This window comes from Tachypleus tridentatus, chromosome 13 (genome assembly GCF_004210375.1).
Source record: "Tachypleus tridentatus isolate NWPU-2018 chromosome 13, ASM421037v1, whole genome shotgun sequence".
Lineage (NCBI taxonomy): Eukaryota > Metazoa > Arthropoda > Merostomata > Xiphosura > Limulidae > Tachypleus > Tachypleus tridentatus.
The window spans coordinates 27,820,271-27,842,701 of record NC_134837.1 but is presented as its reverse complement, the minus strand read 5'-3'; the positions used below and the strand labels follow the sequence as shown (position 1 = coordinate 27,842,701).

General features: G+C 32.1%; 1 long non-coding RNA gene and 1 pseudogene across 2 annotated transcripts in view; both read left to right on the top strand.

The window, feature by feature from the left end:
* Window positions 1–9,067, top strand: part of LOC143238468 (potassium/sodium hyperpolarization-activated cyclic nucleotide-gated channel 2-like) — a 280,511-nt pseudogene extending 271,444 nt beyond the window's left edge. The window contains exon 10 of the transcript XR_013020594.1: window positions 714–9,067. The product of XR_013020594.1 is annotated as a potassium/sodium hyperpolarization-activated cyclic nucleotide-gated channel 2-like (transcript). The remainder of the gene's footprint in view (window positions 1–713) is intronic.
* Window positions 9,068–14,371: 5,304 nt separating this feature from the next.
* Window positions 14,372–19,724, top strand: LOC143238068 (uncharacterized). The gene is made up of 3 exons (XR_013020395.1): window positions 14,372–14,435; window positions 17,186–17,329; window positions 17,504–19,724. It is a non-coding gene; the product is annotated as an uncharacterized LOC143238068 (long non-coding RNA).
* Window positions 19,725–22,431: the final 2,707 nt, after the last annotated feature.

The following is a 22,431-nucleotide window of genomic DNA, read 5'->3' as shown; positions in this document are numbered from 1 at the left end:
ATACTGTTTACTGTTATTTTCTTAGCTATTTTATTGTTACGATGCTGGTTTTCTTAGTTATTTTGTAATCACAATGCTGCTATTTTCTTAACTTTCAGTATTGCAATGTTATTAATTTTATAGCTACATTCATGTTGTTAGTGAAACAGGTAGATTCAAAAAGTCTTGAGAGAATTGAAATAACAACCCTTTAATATGAACACTTTCGAAAAAGTGGACATTTCTTCTTTAAGGGGAAACTGGGAGTGGTGGTGTAATCGAACGACTGATATATATTTAAAGATAGTTTGGTGACATCATGAAGATCATCCGATTTTCCAAGAAATATTTATTTCTCTATTTGCTATTGTAAGCGTCTCATTTCCAATACAATGTAGCCAATGGCGAGAGTGTACGTGAAAAGGGTGTTAGGGATATTTTAATTTAGAAATGGTTAAATATATGTATATTTAAAACTATGCTTAGGTATTTAAGTAAAATAAAGGCGACACCTGGAGACTAATGGAAAAAGATATGTTATACTAATCAATTTATAAAAACAGGTATGAAAAATTACATTTGTATGCAATAATTATATGGGTGCTATAGAACAGTATACAAGATTAAGTGGCAGTACGAAAATGAAAAAAAAAATATATATATATATATACTATAAGATCATGGTTGATATTATTCGTGGTAAGTTTCTTTTTTTTTTTGCAATGAACTTTCAGAAATTTGTTTGCTGACCAATGCTCGAAGAGTCGCCAGTGTCCGCGCAGAGACTTACTGTAATCTGTTTTCGTTGTCAGTCGAGCACTTCAACGCCGTTCTTGACGTCTATCCACTAATGCGACGAACGATGGAATCAATTGCGGCTGAAAGACTGAATAAAATTGGTAAAAACCCAAGCATAGTGAGCCAGAGAGAGGACCTACAGAGTGACTTGAACACAGTGAACGCCATCTTATTATCCCATCAAACTCCAAGTAGTGAGGACTCGGGGGACAAGAATGAACTGACCATTGCTGCTGCTCTAAAGAGCACTATCCCGCGTCCTAAATCCGAGAGCTGTTTCCCCCGAATAGATTTTGGACGTTTCGAGCCTTCTTCCCTTCCAAGATCCGAAACGTTCTACCAGTCTCTTAACAGCACACCTGCGGAGACAGCCTTTCAAGCCTGACAGCACTCGAGTCGCCACAGGGTGAAAACAAGTATTAATTTTGTGTTGATAGTGCCAAAAGTTTCATGAAGTATGGAATATTACGGTTGCACCAATTTGTTTACGTGACGTAGCAAATACAAGTTCCAAATCGTTCTTCCTTACTACTCATGGAAATTGGTTCTGAAGGATGCAATAGATAAGACGAAATTTTTTTCAATAGATGCTTACACAAGAGAAAACTTTGAGTAAAGACACACATAATGAGTGAAAATGAATCTCACGCTTCACAAAACATAGACGTTTAAAGACCTTTATTTCCAACATAATTCACAACGTTTCAGGTCAACTTGGATAAAAGATAAAGCATTTCTTTCTCTAAGATAATCTAACCATCGATGGAGGGAGGAGTGAGTTTGATTGTGAGATATTTTCACTTGGATCTATTACCCTTTCACCAAATTGCTACACACGAATATGATTCACACAAAACAGAGTCACTCCCTTTAGACAGAAAGAAAAAAAATCATTTCAAAACTTTTACCTTAGCTAAAGACGACTATCTAACGCTCGATATGCGTTGTTGCATTTTCGTTTTGGATGAGGGTGTTGTGAGAAAATGAAAACATTCTGGAACACCAGTGGTTATCCTGATTGTCGTTCTGCGATATCAACGACCTCAAGAGTTATACGAATATTATGAATGGTTTTGTGTCTGTGTGTGTATTATAACTGATATTACTAAATTACACAGAATACTGCTCTTTGCTTCTTAACCACAAGGGACGTCAGTCTGTGTTGTAAAGCTATGCAGTTTTAAGCCATAATTTCAAATACAAACTACTCAGTCCTGTTCTTGTGGTTGTAAAATAGGTGCTTTAGGAGAATGAACAACCATAGTCAGGCTCTTGTCTTGTCTGTAGTGCTTACACATAGTGCTCAATTTCCAACGGCAAACGTTCGTATTGGTAGTTCCTCACTGCGATGAATGTTATACTTTATAACACCTCTATTTCACTCCAGTAAACGATCATAGTTCCACATGTAAGACTATTCTAATTTGAACAACAGTAATAAACGATTATGGGCTTCAGGCCAAACCAATTTCAAGAAACGCATGTACACTGTATAGAGCCCCTGTAACGCGTAGCTTCCCTAACTGATAGAAATGTACAGTACAAATATTCGTTTTATGCCAAGTCAAAAATGCCAGTAAATGAATGTTATAACCTCAAAGCAGCTTCAAGGTCACGCAGAAGTCTGGGTTGAAAATTTATAGTGTTTTATAATTTTTTTTTAAATAATCCCAACATGCAATGGGAAATAGTAGACATAATAAATAATAAGTACAACACGTATTTCCAACATTTCGCTTGCATCAGTTTTATCCAGGAATAACTGTATCATACCAACATTGCCTGGAATAGATTTAACTAATACCACAGAAAGTCGAAAGAATGAAACAATATAAAACTTATCCATGATGACAAGAGACCCACTTGAAATAGAAATGTATTTTTTAAACGGTTGGTATTTGTATTGAAACTTTAGTTAAAATGAAGTACAGAACTAAAAAGTTAACCTGGAGATGACTTAAAAATGTTGTACTGTACTTTATTTTAATTAAAGTTTCAATACACTTACCAGCTGTCTTGAGAATAATATATAATTTGGGTTACCAGTCCTTGTGACAAAGTACCGAGTTTGATTGTCTCAAACACGACAAAACAATCACAGAAAATATCAGCAGTTGTAATGATCTACTATAAAATACGAAATGACGAATTAATGTAAATTAATTCATTATACAATCCGCAAATTCATGATTAAAGCTATAAAATACAAGTATGAAATAAACGCCCTTGAGTAACTTGGTGACAAGTCTGCATGCGTACGACGCTAAACTTCGGGTTTCGATACTTGTTGTTTTAGTTGAGCACAAAATTACGTAATGGATTCTTTGTGCTTTGCCCACCAGTCAATATAATCTACGACTAATAAAAAGAAAAAAAAAAGACACTAACTCCATATCGTGGCTTATATTGGTTTATGTAATTAACTGTTGGTATAGCGGATTCAGCGAAACGTTGGAAAAATATACTTTTTTTTCTCTCTGCTGATTATTCCTATTTATTACGAATTTTTTGTAAACGTATGTAGTATTGGATACACCGATTTACTAATGAAAAATTATTTAGTGATGTTTACAGTGCAGTGAAGCAACCACATAACAACAGGAACACAAAAGGGACAGACTCAGTAACGACCGGTTTTAGTTTACAGTACTACTTTTGATGGTTCTTGACATTTCTTTTGTTGAATTTGCTTTGAGAAACCTAATGCGAACGTCTAGCAGGTGTGCTTGTAACGATGTTTTGGAATATAACAGAAATATTTCTAACAATGTTTGGAACTATTGAAGTCACACCAATGAACACAAGTGGATAGATTAACATCCTTAACAGGTTCTCATATCACCATTTTTACTTGCATATTAGTTGGTCGGTTTTCGTTAGCAAAAAGCTACACAACGGGCTATTTGTGTTGTACCAACCACGAGTATCGAAAACTGATTGTTAGTGTCATACGCCCGGAGACTTAGCGCTAAGCCACTGATGTAGTGGTAGCTATACAATAAGTAAAACTGATATTAATCAGCTGCTATCCTTCAGATGCCCCCCAGTGGCATAGTGGTATGTCTGAGGACTTACACTCTAAAAACCGGGTTTCTATACCCGTGGTGGGCAGAGTACAGATAGCCCATTGTGTAGCTTTGTGCTTAATTCTAAACAAACAAACAAAACTCCTTCAGATATTTAAGGTCCCCCCATGGCCAGATGGTTAAGGCTAAATTAGGGACGGCTAGCGCAGATAGCCCTCGTATAGCTTTGTGCGAAATTCAAAAATCAAACACACAAACCAAACCTTGACAAACATAAATTCTACGATTAATCGTTAGTTTTCATGCTGATAAAAAAAATATTTATCGTTCGTTATTCAGTTCATTCTCTTAATGAAAGGACCGCTGATCGTAAGGTCCAGAGTTCGAGCTGTACTTTCAGTTGTGGAAGAATTATAATTATGACAGTCGACTCGATATTCGGCTAAAAGTAGCTGCATAGGCTACAGGTGCTGCTTAAAATCTGCCTTCGTTTTGGTTAACAATATTAAGTTAAAAGTTACTATACCTGAACGTTAGAGGTCTCTGAGGTGGGCGTTTATAGTGTGTGTCACATATATGCTGTTCAGGTTTGAAACACCAATACCTCATACTGGCAAAACGAAGTGTTTTATACCTATTAAGTGTTCGGTCCTGTTACTGATAAAATATGTCAGATACATTTCTTTAATTTTTTTATAGTCGTAAATAAGGTTTATCTTACTTCTTATATCCATTTTGTCACGAAAACAATCCACCCAGAAACTAACAGCAAGAATTCTGTATACCGTACCTTAGATTGAGATTCTAGTTTACATCGAAACTAGCAGTATAATCATCTTCTGATAAAGTCAAGAAAAATAATCTTTTTCTCTATAAGCCATCATGATACAGACAACCAAATATCTCTATTTTTTACCTCAGATCCAGATCTCAGTTTACGTCGAAACTGACAGTATAACCACCTTCGAGTTAACGCCTAAAAGGATAACTTTCGTTCTTTTCTTACAAGCGATACTCATTCCAACAAACTCAACTGTATCTATCCTACATTGTACTTTTCACTCCACTACTGGCAGACCAGGCTGTATTTACCTTCTATTCCTATGTTTAACCATACACAGATACAAGCTGAATAGTCTTGTCTCACTTTTGAATTCTGTCCCGATGAATAAGAATTAGCATCTTAATAGTGTCTAAATAAACTCTGTTCCTTCCTATATATGTTCCACCAAAACAATGTGTATTTTTTTAAAAATCTTGGCTAATTTCTGAGCAAGCAAATGAGTCTAATTAAGCTCATATATTACCAGTCATCTTCTCCTTTATACTGACAAATCAAGCTTCAGTTGTTCTGTTTGCTACTCTGGTATGACAAGACTTATACCTACTTTCCTAGTACTGAAAAATCTAATCTCTTTTGGAAATCTGATTCTTCATTGTGAGGTTATATTTCACAATTTACTTTTTTATCGTTGTATGAAATAATGACTTGAAAAAGCAAAACGAATACTGTATTGAATCTGAGATACCACTTAAGAGATTGAGGTGAAGCCCACGTTTTGAGGTGCTACGATTCGACTCGAGTAAAATCTTTTGACGAGTGCAACTTTAAAGCACTGTTATCACCTAAGCAATAAAAACACCGTTAATATGGGCAATAAATGAAAAACTACCTTTATTTGTAAAAATTATTCCAGATTTCTTAAGACTACGAAACGGGACAGTTTGGGACAAACACTATTAGACTTAGTTTTCATAAAGTACCCAACTTTAACCATACACACACACAATTTTATCCTTTGTGATCTTAGGATTTTAATTATTCGTGGGTTTTTGTCTTCTATAAGAAATGAATAGTAATAATATATAGATGCATAGAATAATTGTTTTCCAGAGCACTGCTCGCTGGTTTCTGTTCACTTAGGGATGCGTTCACGAATCGAAACATAATTTTCCGATTACGTATGTAGCTCTCATAAGCCTTTCTTTTTATAGTGAGAAGTTGCCTTGTATATAATATGAGTGGTGATTTATGTAAATACAACATATTGGAGAAAATATTCTTCGTGTATGTTTACAAACATTTAGGTAGAACTTATTAATATGTATATATATATATATATTATATGTGTGTGTGTGTATGCAACATCAAATTCATAAGTGGATATAAATCACTGTATATTAATCTCATTAGCCCAAAGTTACGAATTAGTTAATGAAAACGTAGATTTTATCTTCTTTTGTAATATGCTCTAAGTTGAACATTTGACTGTATTTTGTAAACCTTATACAATAGGTTGTCTGCTCGTAGAGAATTGTTAGTCGTTTTCAATGTGTGGTCATTTAGTTATTTTGTGATGCAAAAGGGAAAAACAAAAGCTCGTTATAAACAAAACAAGTATTATTCCAAAGGTTTACTGTATTACCAGCGTTTAGGAGCGTCTTGTTTTCTGTTTGGCTATATTATCCATCGAACAAATTCTAATGAGTAAATCATACATCTTGTAGTTTTTTTTTCCCCACATGAAAAAAAAAAAAAGATAAAACAGCTCTTTTTACTGTTGGATCCATCAACATCAGAAGCAATATGCTTAATAAAAACAGGTCCAATTGTCAAAAGTGTTCAACTTTTGTCATTTTTTATGTAATTTTTAATTACTACTGTACATTTTGTTTCAATATTATACAGCAATTCATAAGATAGAGACAAATTAGTGTTGATTTTAAAGTATTTCTTGATTGAAAGAGACAACTGTTGTTCTTGAAGTTAGATTATATCAAAATCATGGATATCAATAAATACGTTACCTTAACCAAAAATCAGTTAAACATGAATGGGTTGGTTGCCTTGATACGCTGGCACTATATACTTTCTACAGCAATAATGCTGAATCTATTTGTGATATAAGGTCTCACTCGACGGTAGTAGCTTAGAAGAAATTTTATCTTTCGGACACTAACTGACCTAGATAGCCCTTCCATGATCGAGGCAATACGAGATACATCATTAATGTGCACTTTATGAATATACCAAGTTTATCACTGGTGGACACTTTCCTTTCGTAGTGTTTTAGAGTCTAAAATGTGCCTATAGCTCTCCACAACTATTCGATATAAATCTTATTACTTCTATAAGAGAATGTGAATACTTGGTAAACACAAGTAGAATGTCTAGTGCTTAGGCAACCAACGTGTTGATTCAACACATAATGTGGTTAAACTTTTGGTATCCAACAGACATTTTGAATACCAATTTTAGAATGGTTCAATGCCACAAATGTTTGTTCTTCAGCAAAACTGACAAATATATTAAAGTATAATATATAGCATGATTGGGATTTTAGTTCCCTTGAGACACGGAGTTCAAATGTCGGTGTCGCAAATGGTCCTATGTTTTCTTAGAAACAAAACGGTTTGCGAGATAATAAAGAAAATTACTACCATACACATTTCACAGGAATATTGAATATATTAAGAGTTAGTATTAATCAGTTTGTTTCAGAAATGTTAAAGTATGTCAGACACGAATATATGTTTACTGCATTTTACAGAAATTGAATAAACAGGTGAAAGCTGTTATCGACAGATAGGCATTATTGTTATACCAACATTAGAACTTCAAGTAAACAGTTGTTTCTTTGTTGTGAATAAAACAATTAACTGGTTTGTAGCTAAATAAATTTCATAAAGAAAAATAATCCTCATTCAAGATAGACCACGTTTATTAAGTTAATCGGTTCCTTTAAACAAACTTGTATTTGTATATATTCTGTGACAGAGAATGTGCGGGTAGTGTCATAGTTTCTCAACGGTACTCAACTGTCCTTCTCTACGTAATCTTTTAATTTATATTACTAACCAATCTGTTATCCGTATGGGGACCTATGATAAATTTTGAAACATATAACTATGTACATACCAGTCATTGTTTTACATTACAGTTTTTAACCAATGTATAAGCATATTGTACATATCTCGATGATATGAGATATAGCTGCAACATAGAACTCGGTAAGGTACAGTTTTATACAGTGTTTAAACGCCCGATACAAGGTGCATTTACTTTATTTTCAGTGTATTGTTAATTGCGTGTTGAGAGCTCTACAAAATTCTTAATAATGGGCTTATCAGATACAAGCTGTCCAATTAATTCACTAAATGTGTTGCTATGGTTACTGAAAATGCATTAAAGAAAGCAAGTTTTCATGTTAACAACGAATTAAAAAAAAATAGATAAATACTCGTTCAGTAGCACGTGAGTTTGTTTCGCATCATACAGGTTAAGTTATAAAACGTTTGAAGGATTGTTTAGTACTTGATAACTGATAGTGTTCTTCCGATTTAACAGGTAAAAATAGGTTAATACGAAATAACATCTCAATCAAATCAACATATTATTCCGTCTTTTTCCCTTACGTTTTAGGATGATAAAACCTGTTAATCTCAGATTAATTTTTAACTTTCACACGTATAAATGTCACTAAAAAAATATTATTGAAAAGAAATAACTTTGTTGCTTAACTTGCCGGAATATTATTTATTGCATTTTAAACGAGGTTTTAACCAATACATGATTACTTGTTATTCGTCATGTTATTGTTAATCAACAACAATATTGTTGAGCTGTTCTTGCCTCCACTAATTAAACGCTAGTCACGTGGTCGAACAAAGGCCCACAGCTGTGAATTTAAAGTTCGTTTTCTTTATTCCTAAGTGATAAATTTAAACTTCCAATTATGTTCTGTTACAGTTTTTGTTTGGGCTTGTGATAAAGTGTTTATGGAAATAATCTTACGAAGAACTATTATACAATATTTGTTTTCTGACATTTCACCAAATATATGACGAGCTAGGTATTTAGAAGTTTCAAAATTACCTTGAAAGGAAAACTAAAAAGACAAAAAAAAAATACAAATCTTGAAACATTTTGAAACCCAAAAGAAACGAATGTTTACTTAACTGTACCTGGTTCATAGCTTCCCATCCTCATTCAACTCATTAATGTCCATGTTCAGAGATTTTGTTAACTTCTAGAGATTCTAAATTAATAAATGAAAATGAATGACGTTAACAGCTGGTGTGTTTTTGTAGGTTATACATATTTAATATTTTTTTAAGTATTAATACTTACTGGTTAAAAATACAGCACGACTGTGATCGTATTAAGTACACATTTAATGCAACATTATTGTTTATATTAATTCCTGGAGACGATAAAAAAGTCGTATAGTTTGATCAAAATATTGTATATAGCTCTGTTGAAAACAAGGAAATAAAAGTAGACTGAATCGTCTTTCTTATTATCTGTTGATTACTTTACAAACAAAATGGTTGTTACAAGGCTGTAACATATAACCAAACTTAACACAATTTATTGGTTGTAACAAACTTAATTAGCACTGCTTCTTCGTCAATACAGTGACATGCAACTTAAAAATTTTTTTTATTTAAAACTTCGGCTGTAAATTGATGGAGTTCCGGGTTAATCTGTTCAGATGAATGTTATGTTGACATATAATTCAATTTTAAACAGCTTCCAATCAGGAAGCGATTGCAACTGGTAATCATTGCGGACCCCTACAGCTCTACTTGATATATTATTTCTAACAGGAAGTAGGGATGTGTAACTTAAGATTCCACACTCTTCTTTTGTAGCGTTATTTATCGAAACTAACTTATCACGAACATAGTAATATATTAGTAAATTATAAGTGTGGTAAATAGTATGTACGGACACTACAGAATGACACCACAAAAAAAGGAAAGGTACAAAAAGAGAAAGTTAATAAGTTGGACACATTTTAAAAAAAATAAATAAATAAGAACTCCAAACACATTAACACCAACTGGAAATACCTATCACAAAAGCTATGTGTAGTACATATTATACAAGGAGCCAACAGCTTGATCATATTTCATCTTTCTCAATTTGCATATCTTTCAGTAACACGTGCGTTTTTTTTTTTTTTTTAAATCTATTTTATCACTAATACCAAAAGCCTTCTCATACACGGCTTTACATTATCACCATACGAAGGACTCGAATTTAGTTGAAAGGCAGGTAACTGAAAATGATAAATGAGCCTTTTAAAAGATGCAAGATAAAGAAACACACACAAGAATTTTAATCTCTTGTTATTCCATAAGGCGAGAAACTAATTTTCATTTTTATTTCGAAGAACAGAATTCGCTTTGATGGGCAATTTTTTCTTGTGTTACGTATACAAACACGAATAAAATTGATTTGTATCTATTGACATTGTGATTTCTTTTAATATTTCGAAGCAGGTGATTTTTGGTGTCACCACGACACACTTAACAAATCTTGTTCCTATTGGTCCATTTTTTATTAAATATTTAAAAGTTATTTAATAAAATCATTTTTTTCGTTGCAGATTTTAATTTTTTAACTCAACTTTTTAATCCTAAATATTACTCAATGTTCATTTTGCACTAACAATATTAAGGTGTTTCGTATGCCGATTAATGTAAAACCGCACAAAGAGACTTACTAGCTACTAAGATGCAAGAACTTCTTGATCATTTCAGCTGAATAAGTCCTTTAAAAATAGCTTAAGTGGATTAGGGTGAAGGGAGATTTCAAAGATTGTAAATAATCAAATAAATCAGTCGTCTCCATAAATGAATTCGGAAGGATTCTGCACATGATAGGTAAATATAAAACTGTACAAATGGAACAAAAAAGCTAATTGAGGACAGGATTATTCATACGTCGTGGCGGGAAAGAAAGAAGAGTATAAGACAATATACGTTTTTTGTTTTTTTTCACTGTTGATACCCCGGTAAGTTTACAAGTTTGCAATGCCAGAATTCTGGGTTTAATACTCTGTAGCGGACACGATAAGTAGCCCAACGTTACTCTGTTCTAAAAAATACTCTCTGTGTTGAGAGTAAAAGAAACAGAATTCTTTACGAATACCGTACACAAGAGGGTATATTGTATTTTATTTAGCAAATGCTGATGTAAAAAAGACAGGAAGGCAAATGAAGTGAACAGCAAAAAGATCGAGATAAAAAGGAACAGTATGAAAATCTCTAAGTTCAAGGAACCTTCCAATTTAGAACATCAGAAGGATGACTGAGATGAAGTTAATAAGAAAGTATTTGCTCGAGATAGCAAACAGAGGAGAAGGAAACATTTCCTGGAGTAATCCATTAACCAGTAACAACAGACAATGAAACAAACTGAATAAAGAAAAAAAGTTAATTGGAAAGAAGGAAATAGAAAGAATATATATGTAAAAACTCGCCAATTCAAGTTATGGTTAAAACGCAAAGAAAACAGAGATAAGAAAAAGATAATAACTGATGACTGTGTGAAATAAATCAGCTGCTCGGGGAATGGCCCATTCACGGTCACGTGTGCAAACAAAAGTAGACTATCTACAGCCCTAAAAAGAGGGTTTTTCTTTGTTTAATTTCGCACAAAGCTATTGAAGGACTATTTGCTCTAGCCATCCTTTATATTGTCTATCGGAACAAAACGAAGGCAGCTAATCAACACCAATCACCGCCAACTCTTGGGGTACTTTAATTAAACATTCACACTACAGCGCCTCCGCAACTAGGAAGGCGACCACGTTTGGTGAAAGGATTCAAACCCGCGATCCACAGACTGCGAATCGAACAATTTAACCATTAGATTATTTTTAAATTTTTCCAGAAAAAGGTCAGGTACCCCCTCCGGCTCTTGGGCTGCTTTTATACCAACGAATAAGGGGATTGACCTAACATTATAACGCCCCTACTACTTACTGCAAGGTCGAGAATATGTGGTGTGATGAGGATTCGAACCCACGATTTTCACATTATGAGTCGAGTGTTCTAACCACCAGGCCATGCTGGGCCTTTTCACCTATGTTATGCTTTTAAAATATTGCTGTTTGCAAATTACCAAGAAAAAAATCTCAAAGACACAAAGTAATTCTCAAAAAATTACAAATCAAGGTGAGTTGCCCCCTCTCTCCTTAAATAAATGAACAAAAGATGTCAATAAACGTTTGCGATTGAAGTTAGAACCATTGACAGAAGATAAAAATGCTGGTATACATAAATAAAGACATAAGACTGCTCTTCTCCCATAAAGTCCATCCTCAAAACCAAAGGATTTAGACGGTTACATGAAGGATAGCGTGCAACGCTAGTAATATATTCAAAATGGATGAAAAATAAACAAACGAACTTCAGGTAATTAAGAAAGTAAAAATGATCGAATAAGAAAGGAAATATTTATTGCATCTGACAAAAACTCAAGCTATATGTAAAGAAATGTATAAACATTTATGGGAATAGGTTTAACTTGTAAACCTATTTTATTACAATAAAACATTGTTGTAACTTGTAGGCTATATTTTCAATTCTAATTTGGGTGTTTGTATTGTTTCCTAGAAGGAGATTTGATAGGACATGAAGAGAGTCTGATGTCAGGAATTCTCTTAAGTTATGGAAACGATTTTAACGATATATAAGCGCCACTTAAGCTAGACCCCATTTATTTGTGTCTTTCAGTTGTCTGTTACTGCATTTTTGTAAATTTCAAGTTTGTGCGTCGGCATAGTATTTAGAAATACGAAAGAAGCTAGCGAATAAGCAATACATTCGAACTTAGCCATATGGTTAATAAAAGTGTTGAGCTTGTGGTAGAAGTAACAAAACGCTTTAGCTTTCGGATTTCATTAAATGGTCTGGACCTTGAATATATATATGTTATTTAAAATATCCTGTCCAATGGTAAAAACAGCTACAACATCGGTTTAAGAAGTAAGATTATTCTGGTTTGTTTGCTTCCTTGTCTGTTAAGCACAAAGCTACGCAATGGGTCATCTGTGCTGTGCCAATCACGGTAATTGAAACCCAGTTTTTACCATTATGCATTATAAATATAGTTATTTACAGGTGAGCCACCGAAAGGGGGAATGGTTAGTTTGGTAAAAATGAAATAAAATACGCAATAAACATGGAGATGATTAAACGTTCTCAAACTGAAATTGAAAGTTTGATGGATAGATGATACAGTAGAAAAGAAAAAGAAAAATCTACAAGAACAAGACAGGAAATGAAATAAAGTTTGTTTGTTTGTTTTGGAATTTTGCACAAAGCTACTCGAGGGCTATCTGCGCTAGCCGTCCCTAATTTAGCAGTGTAAGACTAGAGGGAAGGCAACTAGTCATCACCACCCACCGCTAACTCTTGGGCTACTCTTTTACCAACGAAAAGTGCGATTGACCGTCACATTATAACGCCCCCACTGCTGGGAGGGCGAGCATGTTTGGCGCGACTCGGGCGCGAACATTACGAAGCGCACGCCTTAACGCACTAGGTCATGCCAGGCCTGTGAAATAAAGAGAGATAAGAAGAGGAAAATAAAAGAATGCCGAGAAGAGTATTGAAAATTAAAAGAAAGAAAGATAGAAAGAGACAGGTATAAGGAAAAGTAATTCATTGGGAAATAAGCTATAGGAAACATACAGAATATCTATAACAGAATAAAACAAATAGAAATTGAACTAACGCATGCCAGGATTAAATCAGGTTACATCTTTCTTTAAATTTGCTCGAGAACTCCTACCTCCAACACCATTAACTATGGAAACATGCAATAGGAGAACTCATCTAGCGAGCAGCTGTAACTGCTTCTACTATTCTACTACGACACTTATTATTACGAGATATGTCTGGACTATTCCAGTTACAATAACTGTTACATCATTATCTCATTACGTTTCAATATTTAACACGTTAGTTCAACAATGCTGCCTAATCGAGAAGGCAACGTGCTGATTAAAAGTTCATTCGGGAAACTCATTTGGCTGAGTTTGACACAATTTCAAAAGTTAATGGGATGAACACTTATAACAATAAACTTGCAGATATTTTAAAATAACATCATTAAACAATATTCCATCTGAGAATCAGAACAATTATGAGGCACTGATGGTCATCTTAAGAAATAGGTTTGGAGTTTTACATCAGAAGAACGTTTCTGAAGCAAACTGTGAGAAAGAATGAGAAGGAAAGATAACAACTTAGCTGCACTTGCTCAAGATGCGGAAAGATTTGCCCAATTCTGTTATCCAGATACCCCATGTGAAGTGATGGATCCATTGACCCAAAACCAAGTCACAGTGGATGAAGATACTTGAATCAAACTAAAACGAATCAATTTACATTTATAGTCGGAATTTAGACTTGTAATGGAACCTGAATCAATTAAAGTTGCAGATAAAGAACTACAAGTCCAATCCAGGAATTATGGCATCAGTAGATCAAATAGCGTGAAAGTATGAACTCTTTCTGATGAAAGTCTAGAATTAGTTAGACAACTGTTTACTCAGAATGAATGAAGTAAAACATAAGACAAATGTTTAAACTATAACTTAAAAATATACTTTCAAGAACTGCACACAAAACAATTTTCTGCAATGAATATAACAACAATTGAACTATTATAAAGTGGAAAACATGGACTTACAGCTACGAATTAATTACTCATGATAATATTTGTCTCGTAACACTCTCAACCTCCATCCTTTTACTTTATACGTACAGCTGGAGAATGTGTCAATAGAAAACTGGCACCCTAGTGGGAGGACCACATTACGTTCAGAACAGGTATGCTCTTTAACTGGAACTTAATTCATCCACTTTCTGTGGAATTTGAAATAATTTATCATTGGAATAAGTGATATAGATCAACTTCATACCTATCTCGTGAACACAAGTAGGAATAAAACCTGGGAAGTGAATGACCACAATGAATATACAGTCATTATCTAGCATCTCTAAAGGCATTAGTGTTGGCAAAAAAACCTTCAAGACCCTCACTGGACATAACAAATTACCAAAATCTGATTGGTCATAAAAGTGAGCAAAAGCGATCAGATTAATTAGTGAAAATGATTTATCCCCTTCCCTGGCTGATAATGTCTTGGGAAAGAAGAACTGGTCTGAGGACATAGGTTGAATAATAAAGCATCCTGTGCACAGTTAGCTCAAACTACTCTGACTGGATGATCTCTGTAAGTTAGCAACACCGAAAAATAAATCTTCGGGGAAAGGTTATACTTAGTACAATCAAAGTAGGTTTCATACTGACTCCAATTTATACCTCTAACTTTTGATGTTTCCATTTAAAATGCGATTTATGAAAAGCATCAATGACATATAATAAGAGCTATTTCACTTTGTTTTAAAAACAATAACCTGAAGAATTTTTTTAACCGAAAATTACAGTTTTTGTTTGAACTTTCTTGACATTTCAAATATGAACAAACTGGCCAATAAAACTATAATCATAATCACTGAAAAAATAAGAATTTGTAAAAATAAAAAATAAACATTGCAATAAGAAAATTCTAAGAAAACTATAAACACTACAATAAAAAAATTCTAAGAAAACTATAAACACTACAACAAGAAAATTCTAAGAAAACTATAAACACTACAACAAGAAAATTCTAAGAAAACTATAAACACTACAACAAGAAAATTCTAAGAAAACTATAAACACTACAATAAGTAAATTCTAAGAAAACTATAAACACTACAATAAGAAAATTCTAAGAAAACTATAAACACTACAATAAGAAAATTCTAAGAAAACTATAAACACTACAATAAGAAAATTCTAAGAAAACTATAAACACTACAATAAGAAAATTCTAAGAAAACTATAAACACTCAATAAGAAAATTCTATGAAAATCTATAAACAGTGCAGTTACAAAATTCTAAGCAGAATATCTCTAAGTACATATAGAAATTACAGATGTTTCCACTTGTCTGTGATACAAATGAAGCACTGAAATATCCTATACAACAATGCAACATTTGGAGATTTTTAATGACTGAACAATACTTTAATATCAATATACTATAAACTACAAACAGTGCAATTACAAAATTCTAAGCAGAATATCTCTTAGTACAATAGAAATTACAGATGTTTCCACTTGCCTGTGATACAAATGAAGCACTGAAATATCCTATACAACAATGCAACATTTGGAGATTTTTAATGACTGAACAATACTTTAATATCAATATACTATAAACTACAAACAGTGCAATTACAAAATTCTAAACAGAATATCTCTTAGTACAATAGAAATTACAGATGTTTCCACTTGCCTGTGATACAAATGAAGCACTGAAATATCCTATACAACAATGCAACATTTGGAGATTTTTAATGACTGAACAATACTTTAATATCAATATACAATGTACATGTATACTAAAGAAAACACAAAAATATAGAGTTGTATAAGACCAAAAATACACATATACTTGATCTGTCTTTGTTGTTTCCAGATTAATAATTATGCTCAGTGCATTTTCACTTATCACTTGAAATTGTGTTTCACATTGTACATTTTATAAATATTTAATTTATTACAAACATGTATTTGCCAATAAAGGCATCATAATTTCATTCAATATGGCAAAAAATAGTTTATAAAACTTGTGATAATCAATCAGTAAATATAAAATTTTTTCAGTAATACTTTTAAGTGAAAAACTATTTAAACACCATATACTTTGAATACTTGTTAACATTAGCAATTACATTTCTTAGATTCATGAAAGAGTACAGACAATGGTATAACCAAAGATTAATATAACTATTTACAATGACAATTAAATATTTCTTTAATATAAAAATCGAACTACTGAGTATTTTTTTTATAATGAAGGAATATGAATTAACTGAAACAAATTATGTTTAACATTTTTTTATTTCTTTATATTGCGCAATTTAAAGTATTCAATGAAGTATTTCCACAAATTTAGTTTAATATTTTGATTTGCTTTGGATATTTACTCAAAGCTACACTAAGACTATGTAATCTACCTGACCCTAGTTTTGAACTGATAGTCTAGAGGGAAAGCAGCTAGTATATAGCAAACAGCACCAATTCTTGAGCTATTCTAATCAAATAATATTTAAAAACAAGAAGGGACCTCTCGGTCCACTTAAGATGTCCATCCACTGAACTACATTGTACACTCAAAGCAAGCCATTTGATTTGAAGCTGTATATAATTAAATGGGAAACCTAAAGTAAGTACCTCTTTTACTGTTTATTATTTTTGGAGTAAGAGTTAAATGATTATTAGCCTCCAATGATTGTATTAATTAGAATCCAATGATGAGTGTTACAATAAATAGTTTTTTTTCAAACATTGTTCTTTTCATTTCTAGGTATATATACTGTAATTCCTTTTAGTTTTAGTATTTTGTGAATGATATACACCATATATTTATTAATGAACAAAGTATTTGTATAAAAACGAAATGTTGTAAATTAATTTTGTGACCAATATTTGCTCTTCTTTGGTTTAAATATGAATCTTTCTCCAGGTCAAATGATATGGGTTTAACATACACAGTCTCTCTGTCAAACTAACATATGCAAGTTAATGGAAACTGACTACAATCACGTGGAGATGGATGTCTGAGCTCAGTTTTAGCAGTCTCCAGAATTCAGGAGAGTATCCGTCCTAGGTAGCTGTTGCTTTTTGATACACAACATTTCTAACACTGCTGGTAATCTCAAATTAATCTTTGTTTGAGTGAAGGATTCATTAAAGGCTAAAAAAGAAAAGATTAGTTGCTCTTGTGGTAACAGAAATTGATCAAATTGTTTTTATGTTCTCATAATTTTTCTTGTTTCCTCAGATGGATGTAAGAAAGTGTTACTGGCTCAAAGGAGACATTTTAGGAAGATCAACATCCAAGAACAGTTTTTACTCCATCAGCTACTATGTTACTTGAAACAAACAAATGATTGTCGATGTGTAAAATCAGGGATACACCAAAACAACAATCACCAAGTTCCTCCATCATAATCCTTTGTATACCAAAAATAATCTACTTCTGCAATCAACTAACAGGAATGGAATATTAGACAATAGTTAATCTCATAAAGAAAGATTTTAGTTTTAAAAAATAAAATACATTCAGTTAATGTTTCAGCCTCTTTTTACCAAGTTTGTTAAAATATAATATATTTTGTTAAAAAATTAGTATAAAATTAACTAACACTCGAAGAGTTAACTCAGTTTTTTTTTTCAGATATATGTAATAAGTTTTGATAAGTATATGGCTATAAACATACCTGAATATTGTAAAATTAATTTTTCTACCATGCAACAATACTAGAGTCATTTGGGTAAAATATGATAGTTGTGCATGACATGTGACTTACCTCAAACCAAATTCACACCTTACAAACAACCCTGGTTCCAAAGTATACAAGATAGACAGGTTTCAATAATTATATGTACTGCATGTCCATAAAGTCCTTGTGCAGTTTGAATTTTTAATAACGTCACTTCTTTATAAGATATAAACAATCTATGAAATTAAAAAAGGGAAAATTTATTTAAGATTTAGCATATTCAATTGTAAGAATGTTAACAATCATCGTATCCACCATCAACACGGTCTCATTGTTTACCTTCAGTCTTCCAGTTCATGGCTTATCATTTATGGAACCTGTCTCATTAAATTTTTTCATCCAGTTTTGAATTGAATTTTTGTGGGGCATTTCCTTGTTGTAATGATATTTAAATTTTTTTCTGATGGCTAATACAAACTTCAACTCAGCCAGCCAGAGAATACAACTGAAGCCATTCAATATAGTGAAGGATTTATTATCTGGTAAATAAACGTAAGAAAGGGGATATATAAATCATTAACAATTTTATTTAAATTCTAAGTAAATTCCCTTTTCATTTTACTTAACAGATTGTTTATATTTTATATAGAAGTTATTAAAGATTCAAACTGCACAAGGACTTTATGGGCATCCTGTATAACCAGCAAACGTACAAGTATGTAACATGCATATAGATATAAATATCTTAGCTGAATTTCAAACAATATGTGCTTTATAATTATTTATGTGTTAATATTACCTTGCATATTCAAATTCAAACAGTTTTATGAAAGTACAAAGAGAATGTTTGTTGGAGATAAAACTAAATTTATTTTGTACTTATTACATCAAAATTAAAATATATGACATGAAATACAGAACAGAGTTTAATACAAGTTCTTATTGTTCAGCTGAAAGCAAGAAACTATTCTCAATATATGAATAAATACATCACTTAATGTAAAAATTAGCCTCACAATATGCAGTACAATAGCATTTTGATATAATTTGTTGGCATCAACAACTGTGACTAATTTAATATTAACAAGAATTACATTGTATCTGCTATGTACATAAAATTATAATTACTTAGTAATCACAATTAAATGTTTGTTTGTTTCCTTTTTGAATTTTGCACAAAGCTACATGGGGGCTCTCTGCATTAGCCATCTCTAATTTAACAGTGTAAGTTTAGAGGAAAGGCACTTGTCATCACCACCCACTGCCAACTCTTTGGCTACTCTTTTATTAGTGAATAATGGTATTGATCATCCCATTATAATGCCTCCATGGCTGAAAGGGTGAGCATGTTTGGTGTAACGACGATTTGAACACATGAGTTTCAGATTATGATTCAGGCACTCTAACCACTTGGCCATGCCAGACCTCATGAAGAAATAAACATTTTATTCCTTGAAGTCACTTAACAAAAATAATGGCACAACCACATGAAAGAATGGAGGACTTTTTTTTTATTTATAGCCTCTATCCAGAAAAACTTGATAAAGTAAAAACATCAATAAACAATTTACTGTTCCACAAGTATTCACTAACTTTGAGAACTAATTTAACTATCTATACACAAAATGCATGGAGGAAAGTTTACCATTTATTACTTCTATGTTTAACAGTGTGAAGGCCATAATGGTTTTCTCCAGGTTGTACATGCAATTTACTAACAAATTTAAACATGTATAAAATAAGTAACAATGTAAGAAACAAACAAAATGATTAAAAGCAATTCAGTCTCTCATGCTCATTCCATCGACTGACCAACTAATAAATACACTTGAAATATGGAGTTGTAGAACATTTTCTCATGGCAAAACCACAATGGGCTATCTGCTGTGTCTATCAAGGAGAACTGAACCCATGATTTCAGCATCGTAAATCCAAAGACTTACCTCTGTTACACCAGGGGACAGGAGTTGTAGAAAGTTGATTTTTTTGTGTAAGAGATACATGACATTAGTCATGGTTAACAAGAACTACTTAACTGTACATCTACACATTTAGATATGGTACAAACGGCTGAATAACCTACTGTCATCTAGCACATTCTTGCATTTAGCTTCTTATACAACTAAAATAATCTCCAAAATAACACATTTCTTGTTTCATTTGTATCAAAATACAGAAATTTCATCAAATTCTTAGTACATGTACTTACCCAATTATTACATTAGATATTAAAAGAAAAGACCAGCTGACAGAAGGCCATGTGATCCAACAATGGAACTAGTCCAACATAAATATGAATCTTCATATCTAGAATTATCCAATGAAAAGTTTAAAGGAGTTTAATCTAAAAGCATGCATCAGCTCATCTTGCAAAGAATTCCACATGTTATCTTTAACAGGAAAATTGTCTAATAATCAGCCTAAAATTTATTTTCTCTAATACTTAGGATTTCATTCCCAACCTTTCACTTCTGTTATTATAACAAGTCTTATCTTAGCCCTTAAAAGTTTTAAACACTTGAATAAGTTTGACTCTGATTCTTTTATATTCTAGTAAGGGTTTGAGGCTTTTACTAATCACCACACCCAAATTTTTTTCACTTTCCATTACACTAATACATTTCTCTCACACAAATTATAAAGTATTCCCAAACATTCATTCTCAAAATGCATCACCTGTACACTTACCAATGTTAAATTGATTTCTTACATATTAAATAGACTAGAAATGCTGCTCATGTTCTTCAGCATAAGGGAAACATTTTTCAAAGGGTGAGCTTTACCTTGCTATTTTATGACTAAGATAGCTGTCTATATAATGGCATAGCTGAAAAATAATAATGAGCATCTCAAAACAGGTGCCACTAGTTCTCTATTATAATGGTGCACATTTATCACAAGCCTCTATTTTCTATCATGAAAATAATTTGTTATCCATCTTTAATCTTCGTTGAATTCTACATTGTAAGAAAAATATATTCAACTACCTATACTCATTACCAGATTCATTTTTTGTTTTGATATAAGTAAGCAAGTTGCTCTGATTGGAAGTTAATATGAATTACTCATGATCCCACTATGAGAAACCATAATGAAGCCCTCCTGGAAATCTAAATGTAAATACCCAACATTAACAAAGGTACCATTACCCAGACAGGCAAAATCGTCCTTAAAAATCTAACAATGAAACAGGAAACTCCTCTCTGAAGTCACTTTAATAACTTCTAATCAAATTTCAGCCTTCATGGTGTTTTTCAAAATGATCCCTGACAAAAGATTCCAATAATGCATCAACAAAAAACGTCTGATTGAATGAACTATATAACTTCTTTCAGCCTTCTATGGACTCCTTCTATTTAAAAAGAAAACAATATCATATTATTTATCTTCCATTAATCATAAACCTATGACTAAATGTTACCAAATGCATTAAACAGATTAGAAATCTTATTACTACTATTTTTAGTAAAAACATTAGCAAAATGACATTTAGATGTCACTGAACTCCAGATCAATAAATCAATGAGGTTTTCACTTAAATTAAGTCCTAGTATTTTCTTTAAATCCTTCTTTCTTGTGATAACCTCTTTCCAAAACCACTTTTTATGTCAACGAGGGTCTTTGCAACCTCAGCTATGGTATTTTTAACACGGCTTTAGTTTAATAATATTCTTCTGTTTTACCAGTGATGTTTCATGTTCTCATAAAATAAAATGTTTAACATTTAAATGCACATATTTCTCTTCGACCATTTAGGATTTACATTCCATTTTGAAAATAGAAACAAATTAAAAACTGTCTTTTTCAGTAAGTATAATAGGTTGAGTGAAACAATTTCAAGCATCCTTAACACCAATTTTCTAATGTTTCTTTAATAAATGAATTAGTAAGTTTCTTAGAGTCAGTCTCTACAAAATTAGGGATGTAAGATATATTTACTTTACATGTGGTTTCAAAATAAACACAAAGTTAATAACACTGATATCCTAAGACTTTTACACAGCATTTCTAGCTATATCCTTCTCAGATAGTAAATTTCTTAAATTTCTGAGTTAATAAACAATATTCCACAATATCAGGGAACTTCTCAGACTTGTGTGTGTATGAGCCATATTAATTAAATTTGCCTTTTAATACTGAAATCGTTTATACAGTACCAATAAACCTAATGTTATTAACATCATAACCAAACTGCATATTAAAAAACCAATACCACATACTAAATAAAACAAGTTTTATGTGTTTCTGTAATTTATAGTATTAAATTTAATTAATCCAGTATGTATTTCTGTTGTTTATGGTAACAGTCAAGTTAAATTTCCTCAATGGTTAAAAACTACTTTCATCTCAAACACAGCTTAAAAAAAAATCTTTAATGAATTCATTTATTGATTCCCCAAACAAAAGTTTCTGAGTAGGAATCATTGTATACAGATAATCTTACTATTAATCTTACCCCAAAATCAAGCTAGTTAACCTTATAATT